Here is a 22912-nt window from a genome sequence, read left to right on the forward strand (position 1 = left end):
TCACATGCAGGCAACTCCTTGTGCACTTCTGAACTGAACCAGAGGAATCCCAGCTCCTGTGGTTCTGTGGGGAGCTGTATCCCATTTCAGCTCCAGGATTTCTGACAAGGGATGAGACTCCTGCACTGCCTCAGCTGGATCACTGTCCTGCACAGAGAAAGTCCAAACCACCCCGTCCTTGTCTGGGTGCCCTTTGTGATTCATCAAACGAACTCTGGTAGTACTCGCTATATGTCTCCAATCAGTCACTGACCACTGGACATGTGGTGGTTAATTGAGCGGATTTCAATGCAGAGACATGATGCTGTTGTCTTTCATGAGCTGTTGGCCATGAGGACCCAGGGACATGTCAGGAGAGATGACTTAGAAGGATATAAATGACATCATCTGCTGCTTGCTTGTCCGGGCTTCTGGGACTCAGGGAGCTCATAAAACTGGGCAGAGCTGCACAGAGACAGCTGTGCTGAGGAGCAGCTCTTGTGCACAGCACAACCTGCAGGTGACAGAAAGAGAGGAGAGAAATTGGAGTGAGCTTACAAGATATGTACTGTGTGAGCGCACTGCGAGCTCTCTGAAGGAGCATTGCTCACAGACCACGACACGCTAAGTCTCATGCAGTAGGCAATGCAGCTGCTTTTAATTGATAGTTAACTAAATCTGGGACATTCCGTAGCAGATTGGCTACAGATAATGCATGTTCTTTACAGTGGAAAAAAGACTTCTGCTCCAGCTGAGGGCTTCTGTGCTGCAGCATAAGAGTTAAGGGGGGAGCTGCATGTCCCAGCACAGCTGCAGGCTGTGCAGCCGGGGCTGCAGGCGGGTGCCCAGGGCTGTCCTGCAGAGTAGGGTCCCTGCTGTGCCCCTGGGGCTGTGTGCCGGGTATGGGACTCTGCCGCCTGCCAGGCTCAGCACTCAGCCTGCCCGGTGAGCTGCCCAGGGCGCTCCAGGGAGATGTGGGGGGGGAAGGAGCCCCCCAGCAGGGCTTGTGCTGCCACAGCTGCTGCCTGGGGCAGGGGAATCGCAGCTCCACTGCACAACAGTATGTTATGGAAGGCCCTTGGCAAGAGCTGAGCCATGGCAGGGAGTTTCCATTTCCTGTTCTGAGGCAAAGAGAATTAGAGTCAGAAATCTAAAAGGGGCAATAAGAGTTCTGAGAATTTTTTGTCAATCAATTGCTTGTTTTGTGAACACTCACACATGATGTGCTTTCATTCTCCCCTTTCTCGAAGGATGGAACCAATTGTAATTATCATCATTTTCTGTAAGCATGAATAATTCACTTATCATACGAACAGGCAGCATTTTCTATCTGAAACTGAATGCCACAGAAGCTGGGGTAGGGGGCTCTAAGAGCACTTGGGGTAAAGTTATAAGACATGAAACAGATGAAAATATCCACGGAGAAGAGATAAGAAAAGAAGAGGAAGGTCAGATCACCATGAGCTGCTTCTGCTTAAGGAATGCTGAACAACATGAAATTAAATGCAAGTAATGGTGCTAAATGTACACTGTTGTAGGAGAATGAAAACATTTCATATTATAGCAGGAGGAGTGTCTCTGAGAATGGTATGGATTTGTCATTACCTTCTGCACTCTGAGCAGGACTCCAAGCCCAACAACAGCAGATGCCCAACAGCAGCTCCATCAGCGAGTTCACAGAATCACAGAATCACAGAATCACAGAATTACAGAATTACCCGGGTTGGAAGGGACCTCAAGGATCATGTAGTTCCAACCCCCCTGCCTAGCAGGGCCAGCAAACATACACATTTACTAGATCAGGTTGCCCAGGGCCCCGTCCAACCTGGTCTTGAACACCTCCAAGGACGGGGCATCCACAACCTCATTGGGCAGCCTTTTCCAGGACCTAACCACCCTTCTAGTAAAGAACTTTCCCCTAACATCCAACCTAAATCTTCCCTCTTTTAACTTAAAACCATTTCCCCTAGTCCTGCTATTATCAGCCCTTTCGAAGAGTTTACTCCCCTCCTGGGAATAAGTTCCCTTCAGGTACTGAAAGGCTGCAATGAGGTCACCCCGCAACCTTCTCTTCTCCAGGCTGAACAAACCCAACTCCCTCAGCCTGTCCTCATAGGGGAGGTGCTCCAGCCCCCTGATCATCTTTGTGGCCCTCCTCTGGACCCTTTCCAAAATCTCCATATCTTTTTTGTACTGAGGGCTCCACACCTGGACACAGTACTCCAGATGGGGCCTCACAAGAGCAGAGTAGAGAGGGACGATCACCTCCCTATCCCTGCTGACCACCCCTCTCCTGATGGAGCCCAGGATCCCATTTGCTTTCCGGGCTGCCAGAGCGCACTGCTGGCTCATGTTAAGTTTCTCATCTATCAGGACCCCTAGGTCTTTTTCAGCCGAGCTGCTCTCAAGGACAACTCCTCCCAGCCTGTACAGGTGCCTGGGGTTCTTCCAGCCCAAGTGCAAAACCTTGCACTTTGCCGTGTTGAACCTCATTAGGTTCACCCGAGCCCTGCTTTCCAGCCTGTCAAGGTCCCTCTGAATGGCATCTGTTCCCTCCACCGTATCGACTGCACCACTCAGCTTGGTGTCATCAGCAAACTTGCTGAGGGTGCACTCCATTCCCTCATCGATGTCATTAATAAAGATGTTAAAGAGCACCCGTCTCAAGACAGACCCTTGAGGGACGCCGCTCATTACCGGCCTCCACCTGGACATAGAGCCATTGACCACCACCCTCTGTCTGCGGCGAGTTCCTCATGTTGCCGCTGGGAGACACAAGGCAGCTGCAGCTCCTGCACTTCTGGCTATTCCTGGGCATCTACCTGGCTGCCCTCCTAGGCAATGGCCTCATCAGCACAGCAGTAGCATGCGACCGCCGCCTGCACACCCCCATGTACTTCTTCCTCCTCAACCTGGCCCTCCTCGACCTGGGCTGCATCTCCACCACTCTCCCCAAAGCCATGGCCAACTCCCTCTGGGACACCAGGGCCATCTCCTACGCAGGATGTGCTGCACAGCTCTTTTTCCTTCTCCATGTCAGCAGAGTATTCCCTTCTCACCATCATGTCCTCTGACCGCTACGTTGCCATCTGCAAGCCCCTGGACCTTGATGGACAGCAGAGCTTGTGCCACCATGGCAGCAGCTGCCTGGGGCACTGGGGTTCTCAATTCCCTGCTGCACACTACCAACATATTTTCACTGCCTCTCTGCCAAGGGAATAATGTCAACCAGTTTTTCTGTGAAATCCCCCAGATCCTCAAGCTCTCCTGCTCAGAATCAAATCTCAGGGAAGTTGTGTATATCATTTTTAGTGCCAGTTTTGCCCTTGAGTGCTTTGTTTTCATAGTTGTTTCATATGTGCAGATCTTCCTTGCTGTGCTGAGGATGCCCTCTGAGCAGGGATGGCACAAAACCTTCTCCACGTGCCTTCCTCACCTGGCTGTGGTCTTCCTATTTCTCAGCACTGCCTTTTTTTCCAACCTGAAGCCCCTCTCCATTTCCTCCCCACTCCTGGATCTGGCAGTGGCACTTCTGTACGCAGTGGTTCCTCCAACACTGAACCCTATTATCTACAGCATGAGGAACAGGGAGATCAAGGAGGCTCTCAGGAAGGTGTTGCAATACACACTATTCCAGCTTCCATAAAATGCACAACTTTCTCACAGGATTCCCAGTGATGGTTCTTTATGTTTTATGCATCTTTGGTTGTTTGATTATGTGAGATATAGCAACGTGCATTAAAAAAAAAAAAAAAAAAAATGGTATTTAACTTATAAATAAATATTAATTTCACTTCTTTCCTACCTACTTTCCATTTTCTCACTCCAGGAGCTCATGTAAACTTGTAAGCAGATTCCCTGAATATCTTGTAAGATACCTAAAAGTGTTTCAAAATAGACTTTTACTTAGCTTTTCTTTTATCCTTCTTTGACTGGATTTTGGAGGTACAGCGGCAGACAGCAGAACAACGAGCTCTTTCCATTTCTGATCTCTTTACACTGCCACAGTGTTCTCAAGCCCTGTCATTTGTGCAGTCCTGATGGTCTTCTGTATCTCACGACAGTCCTGTTGCCTCTACAGCAGGAATCCATTGCTGCAGTCAGTAGCCCTCAATAAAGACGGCTGTGTCAGAGCTGGTCTCCTTGCTGGCACTGCCATAACAAGAGGGCCCCTTCAGAGCAGGTCCAAAGATCTGGAGGCCTCTTCCAAAGCTGGTGTAAGGAATATACCTCCGGAGCTGCTCCCTGAGAATACCTTGAGATCTTCTGGTGCTCTTCAGTGCATGACCGGATCAGACTGAATAGTCCCAAGGAGATCAGTAAGCGTCTCAGGGCAGTGCTGTGGTTTCAGCTTTATGGGTTGAGACAAAGAGAAAAAGAAAAGGATAATAATTATGACAAATGTATTTATACATATATATTTAGTATATTTTCACACATATACAACACATGCAGTTGCAAACATATATGAACTAATCCCTATGTTTATCTGTTTGCAATTCCAGGACTAGTTGCAGGGTTTTAACAGCCATAGGATTCACTGTAGGAACTGAAGTGACTGTCAGGCTGTTGCAGGAATTGCAGCAACTGCAGAGCTCATTGCCAGAGCTGGAATCACCGCACAACCTGGGATTGAAATTTTAGCAGCCACTGGGCTCATTGGAGGGGTTGGAGTGACCACAGGGCTGTACCTCCTGGCACAGTGCACCTCACATGGGAGGCATTTGTTTCATTTTCTTATCACAGGACTTGGAACAGCTACAGGACCTGTAGCAAGAGTGACTGTAGAGCTCATTATGAGGGGTGGAGTGACAGCGGGATCTGTCCAGAACATGGAGTAACTGCAGAACGTGTAGCAGAAAACCTTGGAGCTGCTGCAGGGTCTGTGCCATGGGTTGCAGAGGCTGCAGCACTGTCAGCAGATCCAGCTCTCTTCCCCTTGAAGATGGTGAAGAGTGTTGAACACAGCTCAGTAGGTGTGGGCCAGGCCCTGGCACACTGCAGTCATTTGTGCTTCTTTGGGATTACCAGAGCCACAGCAGACCTGCCCCCAATATTCTACCAGTTTCTCAGGATCCTGCAGTTGCTCAGAGACAAAGTTCCAAAGCCCTGGGGTGCCCACAATTGCAAGCAGCTTCCCAGATTGTCCCACACCCCCTGCCAAGCAGAGCCTTCTCACCTTGGGGCAGATCTGTCACTGATATTCCTGAATAATTGTTTAACCTCAATCCTAGAATCATAGAATCACCAAGGTTAGAAAAGGCCTAAAAGATCATCCAGTCCAACTGTTCTCCTATTACCAATAGCTCCCACGAAACCATGTCCCTCAACACAACATCCAGTCGCTCCTTGAACACCTCCAGGGACAGGGACTCCACCACCTCCCTTGGAAGTCCATTCCAGAGCCTGACCAGCCTTTCTGAGAAGTAATACTTCCTAATTTCCTGCCTGAATTTCCCCTGCGGTAGCTTGAAGCCATTCCCTCTGGTCCTATCACTAATAACATGAGAGAAGAATCTGAACCCCAGCTCACCACAGCCTCCCTTCAGGAAGTTATAAAGAGAAATGAGGTCTCCCCTGAGCCTCCTCTTCTCCAGGCTGAACATTCCCAGCTCCTTCAGCCTCTCCTCATACGGCCTGTACTCCAGACCCCTCACCAGCGTTGTTGCCCTCCTCTGAACACGTTCCAGGGCCTCCATGTCTTTCTTGCAGTGAGGGGTCCAAAACTGAACACAGTACTTGAGGTTCTGCCTCACCAGAGCTGAGTACAGGGGAACAATCACCTCTCTGCTCCTGCTGGCAACACTGTTTCTGACGCAAGCCAGGATGTCATTGGACTTCCTGGCCACCTGGGCACTGTCCTCTCACGTTCAGCCAAGCATCAATCAATACCCCCAGGTCCATTTCCTCTTCAGCAGTCTTCCTACCCAATCCTGTAGCGTTGCTTGTGGTTGTTTTAGCTGAAATGCAGAACGCAGCATTTGGTCTTGATGAACCTCATCCCATTGGCTTCAGCCCAGCTCTCCAGCCTGTCCAGATCCCTCTGTAGGGCCTCGCTACCCCCAGGCATATCCACACTCCAGGCCAATTTGTTGTCATCTGCGAACTTACTGAGGGTGCACTCAGTGCCCTCATCGAGGTCATCAATAAAGATGTTGAAGAGGACAGGCCCCAGCACCGACCCCTGGGAAACACCACTCGTGACCGGTTGACAGCTGGACTGAGCTCCATTCACCACCACTTTCTGAGCCTGGCCCTCCAGCCAGCTCCTTACCCAGCCAAGAGTGTACCCATCCAAGCCATGGGCTGCCAGCTTCTGCAGGAGAATATTGTGGGAGACAGTGTCAAAGGCTTTGCTGAAGTCTATGCAGACTACATCAACAGCCTTTCCCTCATCCAGCAGATGGTTCACTTGATAATGGAAAGAGATAAGGTTGGTCATGCAGGACCTGCCCTCATGAACCCATCCTGGCTAGGCCTGATCCCCCATTAGTCCCGCAGATACCACGTGATCTCCCTCAAGACAATCTGCTCCATAACCTTCCCTGGAACCTAGGTCAGGCTAACAGGCCTGTAGTTCCCTGTATCCTCCTTACGACCTTTCTTGTAGATGGGAGTCACATTGGTGAGCCTCCAGACTTCTGGGAACTCACCAGTCAATAAGGAGCGCTGTTAGATAATTGAAAGCAGATTGGCTATCACCTCTGCCAGTTCCCTCAGCACTCTCGGGTAGATTTCATCCAGCCCCACGGACTTGTGGCAGTCCAGTTGGAGCCATAGGTCTCTGACCGTTTCTTCCAGAATCACAGGGGGTTAGTGCGCTCCCCAGCCGAGACTACCAGGTCAGAGAGAGGAGTACCCTGAGGATAACTGGTCTGACTTTTAAAGACAGATGTAAGGAAGGCATTCAGAACATCCGTCTTTTCCTTTACAAACTCCACGATGTTCAATCCGGTTTCCAGGCTGTCTTCCCAGATTGCCACACGTTTTTGGAAAGCTGAGTTAGTGTTCATTCTCATATTCATACTCACGTTCATGTTATCAATATCAGAGAATGTACTTCTCTCCATTCGTTCTATGCAGAAGTCTCCTTCAAAACCAGAGAATGCTGACTGGCAGGGTATATAGAAAGGTTTAGGAAAAATCTTAGAACCCTCAGTGCTGTGGCATTTAACTCCTGAACACATGAGGCACCCTAAGAAATTAAGTGAGTATTTGAGTCAGAGATGGTGCGGCTTACAGAGATCTAAGGAGGTAAACCTTATTTGTGGTTTGGCTTATGCTTACTGTGCTCTGTATAATACTATTCTGGAGAGAGAGAGTTTCCAAGCTAAGGTTCAAGTTGAAAAGGAAAATCACCAAGTCAACTCTGAACAGTCACAGGAGGCACCAGTAACGATATCAGTTGCTCCTGCGGAAGGCAAGAAATGGAAATGGGTGTCCATTCAACGGTTGAGGTTTAACAAAAGCAAGTGTAGAGTCTTGCACCTAGGAAGAAATAATTGCATGCACCAGTACAGGCTGGGGGAAGACCTGCTGGAGAGGAGCTCTGCAGAGAGGGACCTGAGCGTCCTGGTGGACAACAGGTTGGCACTGAGTCAGAAGTGTGCCCCTGTAGCCAAAAAGGCCAATGGCATTCTGGGTTGCATTAAAAAGAGCATGGCCAGCAGGTCACAGATCACAGAATCACAGAATCACAGAATCACAGAATGACCCGGGTTGGAAGGGACCTCAAGGATCATGTAGTTCCCACCCCCCTGCCTAGCAGGGCCACCAAACATGCACATTAACTAGATCAGGTTGCTCAGGGCCCTTTCCATCCTGGTCTTGAACACCTCCAAGGACGGGGCATCAACAACCTCCCTGGGCAGCCTGTTCCAGGGCCTAACCACTCTCCTAGTGAAGAACTTCCCCCTGACATCCAACCTAAATCTTCCCGCTTTCAACTTAAAACCATTTCCCTGTGTCCTGCTATTGTCAGCCTGTTCGAAGAGTTTACTCCCCTCCTGGGTGTAAGTTCCCTTCAGGTATTGAAAGGCTGCAATGAGGTTGAAAGGTGCTCGTTAGGTTCACCTGAGCCCATCTTTCCAGCCTGTTGAGGTCCCTCTGAATGGCATCCCTTCCTTCCACCGTATCGACCACACCACTCAGCTTGGTGTAGTCAGCAAACTTGCTGAGGGTGCACTCAATTCCCTCATTGATGTCATTAATAAAGATCTTAAAGAGCACTATTCCCAAGACAGACCCTTGGGGGACACAGCTCATTACTGGCCTCCACCTGGACATAGAGCCATTGTCCACCAGCGTCTGTCTGCGGCCTTTCAACCAATTGCTTATCCATCCAGTTGTCCACCCATCAAATCCACTTCCTTCCAATTTGGAGATGAGAATGTGATGGGGGATCGTGTCAAAGGCCTTACTCAGGTCCAGGTAAATGACATCGGTCGCCTTCCCTTCGTCCATCAACGCCTTCACTCCATCATAGAAGGCCACAAGGTTGTTTAAGCATGACCTGGTGAAGCCGTGCTGGCTGTCTCAGATCACATGCCCATTCTTTATCTGATCGAGCATGTTGTTCAGGAGGATCTGTTCCATCATCTTCCCAGGCACAGAGTTGAGACTCACCGGTCTGTAGTTCCCCGGGTCCTCTCTTCTCCCCTTCTTGTATATGGGAGTGTCGTGACCCTTCCTCCAGTCATCCTGGACCTCACCTGACTTCTCAAATATGATGGAGAACGGCTTGGCAACCACCTCAGCCAGCTCCTTCAGAACCCTGGGATGCACACCGTCTGGCCCCATAGACTTGTACTCATTCAGTCTAAGGAGGCACTCTTGGACTTGCTCTGCCTTACAGTGGGGAGGGATTTTCCTCCTTGGTCCCCACATAGAGGTATGGGGGTGCAGGGCTTAGGGATGTGAACAAGACTAGAATCCTGGCCACCAGTGAAGACCGAGGTGAAGAACTCATTCAGCACCTCAGCTTTCTCTTCATCTGTTGAAGCCAATTCTCCTTTTAAATTTACTAAAGTAGGTACGCACGATTTGGCCTGTCTCTTCTGGCCCATGTACCTGTAGAAGGTTTTCTTATTGTTTTTCACGTCCCTTGCCAAGTTCAGTTCTGCCTGCACCTTGGCTTCCCTGATCCCACGTCTGCAAGTCTGGACGGCATCCCTGTATTCTTCAATGCAGTTCATTTCTTCAAGAGATACGTCGAGGGAGGTGATCCTCCCACTCTACTCTGCCCTGGCGAGACCTCATCTGGAATACTGTGTCAAGTTCTGAGCTCCCCAGTACAAAAAAGAAAGGGATCTCTTGGAAAGAGTCCAGCGGAGGGCCACTAGGATGGTGAAGGGCCTGGAGCATCTCCCCTATGAGGAGAGACTTAGGGAACTGGGTCTGTTTAGCCTTGAGAAAAGAAGGCTGAGAGGGGATTTGATCCAGGTTTATAAATACCTGAGGTGTGGGAGCCATAGTGGTGAGGCTGGTCTCTTTTCAGTAGTGCGTGGGGACAGGACTAGGGGTAATGGGATGAAACTACAGCATAGGAAGTTCCGCAGAAATGTGTGCAAGAACTCCTTTACGGTGAGGGTGACGGAGCACTGGAACAGGCTGCACAGGGAGGTGGTGGAGTCTCCTTCTCGGGAGATATTCAAGACCCACTTGGATGCCTACCTGTGCGACATGGTGTAGGGAGCCTGCTTTGGCAGGGGGGTTGGACTCGATGATCTCTAGAGGTCCCTTCCAACCCCTACAATTCTGTGATTCTGTGATTCTGTGAAAGGATACACCCAGTGGTGGCAAATCCATGCACTTTATTAACCCAGTTAAGGAATGAAAAGGTGGAGTTTTCCTTCTGGATTTGAAGGATGTCTCTTCTGCCTGGCTTGGCCAATACGGGGAGAAGCGACTCAGTTAACCAGGACAGTGTTACCCAGGGTTGTGAGAACAGCTTAATGATTTTTGAGAACTGGTCAACTCGTGAGCCTGAGATCTGGGATCCTCCATCCCAGGGTGGAACTTTACTGCAGCACGTGGATGCCACAGCAACAAAAGAGAACTGTGTAATGGACTGTGAGTTTGCTGAGTTTCTTGGTTTACAGAAAAGCACAAATAACTATAATAGCAAGTGACATATTTGGGATATGGGATTACAGCTGGACTTTGAACCTTAAGGACTGCCAGGAAAGAAGCCATCTGCAAAACCACTGAGCCGCAAATTGCCAAGGAACTCCATGCTTTCCCAGGAATGACAGGATTGTGCTGACTGTGGATACACAGCTATGGACTGATGGTAAAGCTCCAAACAGCTTGATAAAGTGAGTAAGGGATGGCCAGGGTGCATGAGGGTGGTGGCTGCACTGGTGCTTAATATTCAAGAAGCCTGTAAATGTACATTGGGCCAAAGGATACCAGTTTTAATATCTCATACAGTGTTTACTGTATTGGTGACAAAAAGGGGGACATTAGTTCATTGGTTCTCACCCCAAAGATTCCTGAAATACCAGGCCATCCTGGTAGAGCAGGGTGATGTATAAATAATGATAACTAATATTGTCAACCCAGTATCTTTCCTTAACGGAACTCCCCTGGTGGAGAACCAGGATGACATGACTGCTTTGAAACAACCAAAGCTGCACATTCCAGCCAGTCAGTTGGACCTGGAGGACGAACCCTTAGAAGATGCAGAAGATGCCTGGTTTACCAGCAGCTGCAGTTTTGTGAGACAAGGAGACTGTAAGGCAGGACATGCAGTCACTGCTACTGACCAGGTAATCGAAGCACAACCACCAGCTGTGGGGATTTCCCCTCAGAAGGCTGAAATAACTGCCTTGACAAGAGCCTTAATCATATGGACAGATGCTAAATATGTGTTTGGGTGCCACACGGTCATAGTATCATCTGAAAAGAGCAAGGATTGCTCACACACAAGGAAAACAGCATGATGTAAATCTACCAATTGCTACTATATGTTGTAAAGGACATCAGAAATGTAACACTGTACAGGAAACAGAAAATACGATGATAGATCAGGTGGCAGAACAGGCAGTTGAAGAAGGCTTCAATTCCAGACGGTAAACTTAAAATCTCTGAAGCCAAGTCAAAACCTGTAAAATATTCTAAAGAAGACAGGAATCCAATTAATGATTTAGAAGGGAAGAGAGCATGCTGACAGATGGGTTCGCGCCCAGATGGACACAATGTTATGCCCTTTGATGTTTTATGGAAATTGGTTCTAAGAGAAGATGAGAGAATATATTGGGCAAACCAACACTACAAAGTACAATCCCAGTACCAGGAACAGGGCACAAGTGGGCCTCACGGGAAAGGGCCTTCCAGGGCAACAATGGCAAATTGATTTTAAAGAACTCCCAAGAAAAGGGGGGTATCGCTGTATGAAAATCTCTGTAACCTTAGAAACAATTGAGGATGCTGCAGCAGATGCCTGATGGACAATCCAAGAGGAGGTATCCTGTTTACCCAAAGTTGCATTGCAACATGGAGTAGGCAGGGATAACACCGATTCGGGAATAGTTTTCTCTGGACCATGGGATAAACTTACTAGTTGCCAAATTTAGGATGACTAAAACAGCTTTTCTTAGTCTGAATCACCTTGCTACTCTTGGTGTGTTTTACTTGTGTTGTTATAAGATGCTTTTTGTGTCTGTGCCAGGATTCCAGAAGGGAATATAGGGTATGGGAGAGGCATGAGCTGAGACAAAAGGTAGAGAGCAGGGCTTATTTCAGGACACGTCAAGAAAGAATAGAATAATCTAGCAGGTGGAAGCCCTGCTAGATTAAAGAAAAGGGGGGAATTGAATAGTGAAAAAGGACTCCATAGTAGATGAAAAGAGAACACTTTGCTACAGAAAGAGAAAAGAGGCCTGACTAAGGCAAAGGGTAGTTACAGATAGATAGTTTATGTTAAGGGGGTCAGAGAGAGGGGGAATTGCAGACGCTAAGTTTGAGAAAACAAGATAATGAAGGCCATGTAGATAAGGGTGGAACAGCCCGAGAACAGTGTGGTGATTAGATGTCCACAGAGCAAGCTGGAACCAGTTTGGGGGGTGCCCCTCCTGAAGGGTCAAAAGTTTACGACGAGGAAGATGATGAGCCTTCATCCCATGACCACCCCCACAACTCACTAGGCATGCGCAAGGGGGCAGGGACTGCATGCTAATGGGGTCACAGGAACGTAATGAATATGTATCCAAATTCCTGCAAACTATTGATGATGTATTAGTTCAGCCTATATCTGTTGCACGCTTTCTCCTGACAGTGTGGAAGTGAGGTGGAGCTATCCCCCTTGCACCAGGGTGTATGCGCATCACTCATTAAAAATACCTGCTTTATAACTACTTTGTGGTTATGGAGTTTGATTCCGCAAGTCAGGCCCCTTACCACGAAATTGGGTACGGGAAAATGGGAAATGGTATGGAGATGGAAGCTGGGCTCATAGAATACAAACAGAGCAATGGCTAAGATCTAAGGAGGAAAAATATATTTTACTAAGTATGATATCGGAATGCAAGATAACACAATATAGTACAAGATACTTGAATTTGAGGCTAATAAATCAAGTAAAATAAGTAAGAGAGAGAGGCTTCAAAGACCGAGAAGCCGTCGAAGAAATTGAAGGCACCATGGTTTGGAAGCACACCAAACTGGCACTAAAAATGATATACACAACTTCCCTGAGATTTGATTCTGAGCAGGAGAGCTTGAGGATCTGGGGGATTTCACAGAAAAACTGGTTGACATTATTCCCTTGGCAGAGAGGCAGTGAAAATATGTTGGTAGTGTGCAGCAGGGAATTGAGAACCCCAGTGCCCCAGGCAGCTGCTGCCATGGTGGCACAAGCTCTGCTGTCCATCAAGGTCCAGGGGCTTGCAGATGGCAACGTAGCGGTCATAGGACATGATGGTGAGAAGGGAATACTCTGCTGACATGAAGAAGAGAAGGAAAAAGAGCTGTGAAGCACATCCTGCGTAGGAGATGGCCCTGGTGTCCCAGAGGGAGTTGGCCATGGCTTTGGGGAGAGTGGTGGAGATGCAGCCCAGGTCGAGGAGGGCCAGGTTGAGGAGGAAGAAGTACATGGGGGTGTGCAGGCGGCGGTCGCATGCTGCTGCTGTGCTGATGAGGCCATTGCCTAGGAGGGCAGCCAGGTAGATGCCCAGGAATAGCCAGAAGTGCAGGAGCTGCAGCTGCCTTCTGTCTCCCAGCGGCAACATGAGGAACTCGCTGATGGAGCTGCTGTTGGGCATCTGCTGTTGTTGGGCTTGGAGTCCTGCTCAGAGTGCAGAAGGTAATGACAAATCCATACCATTCTCAGAGACACTCCTCCTGCTATAATATGAAATGTTTTCATTCTCCTACAACAGTGTACATTTAGCACCATTACTTGCATTTAATTTCATGTTGTTCAGCATTCCTTAAGCAGAAGCAGCTCATGGTGATCTGACCTTCCTCTTCTTTTCTTATCTCTTCTCCGTGGATATTTTCATCTGTTTCATGTCTTATAACTTTACCCCAAGTGCTCTTAGAGCCCCCTACCCCAGCTTCTGTGGCATTCAGTTTCAGATAGAAAATGCTGCCTGTTCGTATGATAAGTGAATTATTCATGCTTACAGAAAATGATGATAATTACAATTGGTTCCATCCTTCGAGAAAGGGGAGAATGAAAGCACATCATGTGTGAGTGTTCACAAAACAAGCAATTGATTGACAAAAAATTCTCAGAACTCTTATTTCCCCTTTTAGATTTCTGACTCTAATTCTCTTTGCCTCAGAACAGGAAATGGAAACTCCCTGCCATGGCTCAGCTCTTGCCAAGGGCCTTCCATAACATACTGTTGTGCAGTGGAGCTGCGATTCCCCTGCCCCAGGCAGCAGCTGTGGCAGCACAAGCCCTGCTGGGGGGCTCCTTCCCCCCCCACATCTCCCTGGAGCGCCCTGGGCAGCTCACCGGGCAGGCTGAGTGCTGAGCCTGGCAGGCGGCAGAGTCCCATACCCGGCACACAGCCCCAGGGGCACAGCAGGGACCCTACTCTGCAGGACAGCCCTGGGCACCCGCCTGCAGCCCCGGCTGCACAGCCTGCAGCTGTGCTGGGACATGCAGCTCCCCCCTTAACTCTTATGCTGCAGCACAGAAGCCCTCAGCTGGAGCAGAAGTCTTTTTTCCACTGTAAAGAACATGCATTATCTGTAGCCAATCTGCTACGGAATGTCCCAGATTTAGTTAACTATCAATTAAAAGCAGCTGCATTGCCTACTGCATGAGACTTAGCGTGTCGTGGTCTGTGAGCAATGCTCCTTCAGAGAGCTCGCAGTGCGCTCACACAGTACATATCTTGTAAGCTCACTCCAATTTCTCTCCTCTCTTTCTGTCACCTGCAGGTTGTGCTGTGCACAAGAGCTGCTCCTCAGCACAGCTGTCTCTGTGCAGCTCTGCCCAGTTTTATGAGCTCCCTGAGTCCCAGAAGCCCGGACAAGCAAGCAGCAGATGATGTCATTTATATCCTTCTAAGTCATCTCTCCTGACATGTCCCTGGGTCCTCATGGCCAACAGCTCATGAAAGACAACAGCATCATGTCTCTGCATTGAAATCCGCTCAATTAACCACCACATGTCCAGTGGTCAGTGACTGATTGGAGACATATAGCGAGTACTACCAGAGTTCGTTTGATGAATCACAAAGGGCACCCAGACAAGGACGGGGTGGTTTGGACTTTCTCTGTGCAGGACAGTGATCCAGCTGAGGCAGTGCAGGAGTCTCATCCCTTGTCAGAAATCCTGGAGCTGAAATGGGATACAGCTCCCCACAGAACCACAGGAGCTGGGATTCCTCTGGTTCAGTTCAGAAGTGCACAAGGAGTTGCCTGCATGTGAGCTCCTGCTCTGAGTCCTTGGTCCTTCATCTGGGAGGCAGCTGCTCACACACAGACACTGGGCAATGCCCATGGTGCCTGGGCTGCTCCTGATGTGTGCCAGTGTTTGTAAACCGTGTGGGAAATCCCTGAGATAGACACCTCCTTCCTGGGCATCAGCTGAGGGCCAGAGAAGGGATAGCACCGGCTGTCTGGTGAATTCACATGCAGCTACAAGAGCAGCACAGGGCCTTCGGGAAAGCCATGCCATAAGTGCGTCTGTGCTGCTAAGTCAACTCCAAGACCCATGATGGGTCTAATGTCTGTGTGCCACCTTCTGCACACTGATACCATAGATGAGCTGCAGACCTGCACTCCTGTTAGGACCACAGGGACACAGTTAAATGGCTTCCACAACTTCACTGTAGCTCAAGGGGGATACAGAGTCTTTAGGATGGATGGGCGAGGATTCAAGGAAGGGTGACTGCCCTCTGTGAGAGTGCACTTAGCTCTGCCTGGGGATGGAAGAGCAGCCAGGTCAGAGCTAATGGAAATGGTAAAGAGAGGATTCCCATAGTGTCTGTTCCTGGCTTCTTGATCATGGAGAGCAAGTGGAAGGTGCCCTCTGCAGACAGATGCGAGTCTCATGTTGTCAAACCTGAGTCCCCTTTGGGAGTCAGGGACAGCACAGCAGGGCATGTGCCATCCAGCAGATCTGTGGAGAGCACAGATGGCAGATTCTTAACCAAGCCATGGAGGAACAAAATAGGAGAGGTGCTCTGCTGGATCTCATACTGTCCGGCAATGAAGGTCTGGCGGGAACTGTGAAGGTCAAAGGGGCATCAGGCCAAGTACAAGACGCAAATTTATCTCTTTTATTTATTTATTTATATATATATATATTTTTTTTATTTGAGTCCGTAAGCTTAAAAGATGTTCATTAATGTCAATAAAATTGACAGAAAAAATTGAAGACAATGAGCGAAATCAATGAAAATGTGTTTACCCTTCTCAACATGAGAAATTCTCATGAGTCTTGTCCCATTTTAAGTTGTAAATATGAATCTGTGAGGTGATTTGATGTCTTTTTTTTTTTTTTTTTTTCTTTTTTAATTCTTTTTCTGAAACTACGATGTTTTTCAGAACTGTGTTTGCTGGACATGAATGCCATACAGTTCAGGGACACAGACACTGGTGCTAGTGCCAATGCCCTGTGACTAAATCCTGGCGTCACCGCTGCTCTTCCCTGCTGCCTATTTGATGTCCCTCATCCTCCAGGTGTCTCCTGCTCTCCTAAATAAATGGCCGTGGCTAAGGTCATGTTTTCAGCAGGCAATTTAGACACACGCTCATGCCACAGCCTGCCAGATTTCCCCATCCCTTGCTCTTTGTTCAGTCAGATACCTCCCAATTATCTGTCTGATTTCTGACTTTTAGAGGGATGACTCAAATTTGCTCCATCTCGCCAAAGTCTGATGGACTGTGTTGTCAGCTCCTTCACCGTGATTCTATCTATCCTTTTTTATTTTTTATTTTTTATTTTTTATTTTTTATTTTTCTCTTTCTTTTTCTTTTTGTATGTGGATTTCTTCCTCTTTTTCTTTCCTCTTCCTTTTCCTTTTCCTTTTCCTTTTCCTTTTCTTTTTCCTTTTCCTTTGCCTTCTCCTTCTTTTTCTCTTTCATTTTTTTTTTCTCTTTTTTTTTTCATGCTTTAAAAAAATCATGAATTCTGTAAGATGTTCATTAATGTCAGTAAAAGTGAAAAAAGAGTTGAAGATAAAGATAGAAATCAATAAGAATGTGTTAGCCTGTCTCAATGTGTGAAATACAAGTCCTGTTCAATTTTAAGTTGATACCTCCCAACTCGCTGGCTGATCTATCCCAGGGAGATTACTGAAATTTGCTCCATTCCCCAAAGTCTGTTGTTAGATCCTTCACCGTGATTCTATCTATCCCATCCTATCTGTTTCTAACTCATTTCCTGTGCAAATATTCCCTATGAAAGATAAACATCAATAGAAGCAGCTTGGATATAGCATGCAGTTGATCACTGTGTTTTACTGTTCATTCAATTGCATCAACTTTCCTTCTGTTTGTTGGCCATAAAAAAAGAGAATTCTTTCTTTTTCTGTGTGCAGCTGGTTCTCTGTGGAAAGCCAGTGGGAGTTGGTACAAAGGAGGTTTAACACTGAGTGGGTGACGGCAGAGGAGAAGAGTGATGTGAGGAAAAGTGATGCAAGTCCCATGGGGCCAATGTGAGTAGAAGAGGGGTGGGGAGGTTGAGGAGGAACTTTGACCACACAGAAACAGAATAGAACTCATTGGGACATCTTGGATTGACATCAGTTGCAAAGTGCTTCTTTAACTTCTTGTATAAACCCAACTATAAATAAATAGACAATAAATGCATTTTGGATTCTTGCTCTTTAAGCTCTCTCCATTTTGCTGAACAAGTTCTGAAAACCTGAAGAAGAGAACAGGAAGGCACAAGGCACTGGAGACTCTTTAGGTTATAATGGGCCCCGGGGCGCATTTGATGCTGAGTTCATCAGCCTCCAGTGCAGTGAGATGTTTGCACAAAGTACTTAACAAGACAAAGTCAGAAGTAACAGTAAAGTTTCTTGGAGCATTAATGGGCCCACTGAGGAACATTAACAGGCAAGCTTCCCAAGGGACTTGTTAGAGAAGATAATTGGAAGCCATGACTCCAGTCAGGCAAAGGTACTGGAATGGTTGACTTGCGGAATCAAACTCTATAATCCAAAGAGGGGTTATAAAGCAGGTATTGCTGCAGCATTGCGCAGCCCCGGGTGCAAGGGGGATAGCTCCACCAAACTTGCACACTGTAAGGAGAAAAGTGTGTTACATATATAGGTCAAGCTAATACATAATCAATAGTCTCCTCCTCAGTTTGATTACATATTCATTACATTCCCTACGGCCCCATTCCTCACAACCCCATTCCCTCATTCCCCCTGACCCCATTCCCTGCGACCCTTGCCGTTGTTTTGGGGTGAAATTCTTCTTCTGTTTTCTTCTTGGTGTTATCTGCTGCTATCGTTCTCCCATGTCAGCATCATCTTGCCCGGGGGTATCTAATCCTTCTTCTTGTCAGAGGTCTCCGGACAGTTTCTTCTTATCTTTATTGCCCTCTTCTCTGGTTTTCTTTTGACAAAGTGTCTGTAATTCCCCTTTTCCCTGCCCTTTTAAATGTAAACTATCTACAGTTACCCTTTGTCTTGGTTTCTGTGAAGTTCCCCTTTCCCTTTCTATAGCAAAGTGTTACCTTACCACCATTTTGAGGCTTTGCTCACTCTTCATGGTGGCTCTGATGCTGAGAAACCCCTCCTTTGTCTTATGAAGCAGAAAGCCCTGATTCCCCGAACCTTAGCAGGGAGGACCTCATTTTGACTAAGGATCCTTCCTGGAGCAGTGAGTCGGAAGTCTGTATGATGTTTAATGAAAGACATGGGGACAGAAGATCCCAGGCTCTGCATGTGGTGCAAGGATGCTGTCAAGTTCATGTCCCGTGTGTGCCCTGTGTCTCATCACAGGATGTAGGATGTGAGAAGGGCCCAGTCTGAACAAGCAGTCAATCCCAATGAAACTCTGAACTTCAGATCTCTCAGTTCCAGTGCCCTCCTGTGCACACCCTCCCATAATTTGATGTCCTTTATTTTCTGCATTGCCCAGAAGTGCACCCACTGCTCCAGGTGATGCTGCAGCAGTGCAGTGCACACAGGGACAATCCATTCCCTCACCCAGATGGCAATAAATTGCTTGATGCGCTCCAGGGGACTGTTGGCTTTCCTGGCTGCCTGGGCACACTGCTGAATCATGTTCAATTTGATTCTGACCAGGACCTCCAATTCTTTTCAGTCAGACATCTCTCATGTGTCCCATATCCAGCCAGTGTGTATGTCCAGGGTTGCCCCTAGCCAGGTGCACAAGCAGGCACTTTTTCTTGTTATGCTTTATGCACTTGGTGCTTTGTACCAACTGGTACCCAGTTCTCTGACTTGTCAACATCTCACTGCAAGTTCTCTCCACCCTCAGTGGAGGCAACAGCACCTCCTCATCTGGTCACATCAGCAAACTTGCTCAGAACATCTTCTAGTCCTGCATGCAAGTCATCCACAAAAACATGAAAGAGAAGTGGCCCTATAATGGAGCCCTGGGGACCCCTGATAGTGACCATCTGTTACCTCGATCTGGTAACCTGGAAAGTCAAGTCCCTTTGTGAATGTGTATCGACGGCCCCGACCAAGTCACAGCTGTTTGTTACACCAATATGGTCAGCGGTAAAATGGCGTTTATTGGATTGTGAGGGTCCCTTATATAGGTATCCAGTTTCATCTTTATCTTTTTTACATATGCATGACCCAGCAGGGGAGGGCCTATCACGTTACATCCCGAGGGTCCGATTTCGCCTAATACAACATTTCCCTCTCCCCATGCTTAACAAAACCATGCCCCGTTACAACGCAAGCGCCGATCCTAATCCTAACATATAAAAGTGTTAGTACTTATATAATTTAAACTTTGTCACATATTAACTATAAAGTGAGGCATACAGGTTAAAAAGCATGCAGAGATAAGTGGTGCAATGTCTAACAATGTTAGCGGTGTTCTAAACAGTATGCCCAAGGCATCTTTGGTTATATTATACAGTTCATCCTTCTGCTCAAAGCTTCTCGTATATCTGCTGGAACTCCATTCTCTCATTCAAAGTCCTTGCACCTGTGCCTCTTGAACCAGCAGCAGGAAAACTATTGCAGCTCTATTCTGTAAAACAGCATGCCTGAAAGAAAAGTACTCAGCTTTCGATTAGTTTTCCGTTTCTCCCAGACCGCCCTTTTGGGTGATCACTGCATCAGGTTTTATTTTTCTCGACGGGACCCATAAAATTTTTCTGGATTCTCTATCCTTTACTGTGCCATAACCTCTTCGTTCAAAATGATTGATTGCATAATGTGCTGTGCCAATACTTCCGCCTGCTGGGCTACCGGGATCATACCTCTGTGACCTTCCCCCTCCCCAAGGACACGTATCTTGTCCTTCAGGAGAGGTTGGCCCTTTCCACAATTGCTTGCCCCTGGGAATTCCCAGGGATTCCTGTTGAGTGAGATATTCCCCAATGCTCGAGCCATTCTTGAGTAGATCACGAGATGAAGCGCGAGCCATTGTCTGTCTTGATGTGTCGCAGCACACCAAGGACCATGATGGCAGTGGCCCAGTGTCGCTGAGCTGCAGGGGACTTAAATGTTAACATAATCATCATCACTCAATCAAAACCTTGACTGATAATGCACTAAACATAAGGTTACATGTAAGGTCATAATTTTTTGAGTAGACGTATACACACTCATTCCAGCATTCATTTTAGACAATTCTATAAATGGAAATTTCTAAGCTAATGTATTATTACTTATCGATAACTATGAGGTGGCAAACCACCAAAAGGAGAGAGAAGGAACACAATAGTGGTGGATGCGATAGGCAGTGCCTGCAGGGCGTCCCCTGCTTCAAAGTGCACTTTGTCTTTCTCACCCATCACAGACTCTCTCCTGTGCAGGGTTTTTTCACACGTACTCCATATATGCATGGCCAGTGCATGATACAGAGCCCAGGTGGAACACCTGCTCATAAAACATAACAAACCACTATATTAGATCTCTCTACAATACAAACTACTCAGAAAAGTTATTTACAGCTATAGTTACTTATTTCTATTGTTACTTGCTTCACCCTTAGCTCCCCCCCCCCCTTTTTCTTTTAATTGGTAAGCTTTTTCTTGTTGACCTACTCCTACTATAGATACAAAAATCATCTATGGGTAATAATTCTTGATGCAGTATAGAGTGAGATGCACCTGTAACTGTCAGAAAACAAAGATCTTAACACCGCTGTGTGCACACTGCGTTCAGCCCACTGGGGGCAAAACTCATCCTGGGATCTTCAGGTCCTGCTCTAGTAAAGCTGCCACCGTTCCATCCAACTCCACCACCACAATTCCCCCTCCATACAATTTCCAAGCTCCATAAATAAATTTGTCCAAGTACCCTACCCTAGTTCCCTAAATGTGTATATTATTGGGAGAAAATGAAGACATTCTTGCTCCGACTAGCAAGAGATACTTCTAATGTTTTGCTTTTGACCCCATTAAGAAGTAACGATTTGTTTACTTTCACAAGCGGAGGAGGATGGTGGGGGGGTAGGCAGTGAGGAGGGGCAGCGCGGGGGTTTGCATTCTCTTGCTGGCACTTAAACTTCTCTGGCTAGAGCAGATCACATTCAATATTTTAACTCACTGTTCTTCTGTAACCTTTTTGCTGTTTTTTGTTTTTCACAATTCCACTACTCGTACCCTCAATTACACTTCCATGTAACATTAATAATTCCACTTCCATATAGCATTCATGTTTACACATCCCTATAACATTAACAGTTCCATATACCATTTGCATTTATACTTTCATATACAAACACTTCTAGGTTTTTCAAAAGCAATAAACTTCTTGGAGAAGCACAAACGTCAAAAAATTACTTTCTCACTTCCCCAAGAGGTGCACACACAAAACTTTCCAAATTCCAAGATACGTTACAAGTTACTTAAACCACCAATCTTCAAGCCATAACCAAATTATGTAGTTTTAACACATCCAAGGACTGATATCAATCACAATCCACAACCACAACAAACAAAAACATAGATGAAAAAGACTTCTCAAAGTTGTTAACAGCAGTTTAACCGACTCCGACTGCCCGTGGCTCTCTCATCAGCTGGTCTTGTTTCAGCTTCAGAGACTCCACTTGTGCCCGGGGCCCCCTGACTGGACCCCCAATTAACGATAAAAAGGAATGCCTCCCTTATCTTTGACCAATCCGAGACTTGGTCGCTCTTGTTCTCCCCTCTCCCTCCCCCCAGGTAGAGCCGGACCAGCAGCCCACCCTCTTGGGGAAAGGTTATGATGACTAGGAACGCCTCCGCCTCCGCTGATGCGGATTGGCTTCCATCTTGGTTACGCCTATCCACCCCGCCCCCCGGGGCAGAGCCACACCCACAACCCATCCCATCTCGAGGAAAGGACCCATCCTCCCGCCCCTGCTCACTCCCCTTCCCCACCCTCAAGGATGGGCGAAGGAGTGCAGAAGACACCGGTTGCTTTGGATACCGATATGGGGCCTCATAGGAAGGCTTCTGCGGGTCAAGAGATAAGGATGTGGAATGTGTGGAATGCCGCTGGACAGGGCCGTCTGCTTGTTGTTCAGCCGGAGTGATGGGTGCGGTCGGGATGGCTCGCGCCACCTTGTCTTTGTCTTTCAAATCCTCACATCTGCAAGAGAAAAAGCCTCCCGACCCAATTCCCAAAGCAGCCCCAAGCCGAGCATCAGTCTTCCCTTCTTTCCAAGCCGCTTTCAGCGCCCCAAGCACCAACCCCCACGTTTTGATCTCAGCATCTTTCTGCTCATTCATTGCGCGCTCACAGAGCGAAAAAGTTAAAGAGTCCCACTTATTGTGATCCAAAATCTCCCGAGGAGAGGAAAGCTCCCTCTCCTTTTCAAGACAACTAATGACGGCCGCAATGTCCTTCTTAGAAGGCGTACCTTTCCTACCATAGTAGGTTTTACAAAGTTGCAATACTACTCTAATAACGGAATCCATTTACCCAGAGACCTAAAGTCTTCCTGGTCTTCTACGAACTATCGGCCGTAGGATAGGCGCAGCGCTGCATTCCCCTTTGCACCCCACCGAGAGTGCTTCCACGGGCTCGAACCGTGGATACCGCGTCCGTCAGCGCGGTTTTAGCCGTCGCACACTCACCTCCAGGACTTTCCTCACACGGGGCACCATTTGTTACCTCGATCTGGTAACCTGGAAAGTCAAGTCCCTTTGTGAATGTGTATCGACGGCCCCGACCAAGTCACAGCTGTTTGTTACACCAATATGGTCAGTGGTAAAATGGCGTTTATTGGAATGTGAGGGTCCCTTATATAGGTATCCAGTTTCATCTTTATCTTTTTTACATATGCATGACCCAGCAGGGGAGGGCCTATCACGTTACAT

At 47.6% G+C, this 22912-nt stretch overlaps 1 protein-coding gene across 1 annotated transcript in view; it reads left to right on the top strand.

The window, feature by feature from the left end:
• Positions 1-22912, top strand: part of LOC146754577 (uncharacterized) — a 60343-nt gene that overhangs the window by 30664 nt on the left and 6767 nt on the right. The window lies entirely within an intron of this gene.

This window comes from Coturnix japonica, chromosome W, assembly GCF_054131305.1.
Source record: "Coturnix japonica strain WE chromosome W, WE-NBRP24, whole genome shotgun sequence".
NCBI lineage: Eukaryota > Metazoa > Chordata > Aves > Galliformes > Phasianidae > Coturnix > Coturnix japonica.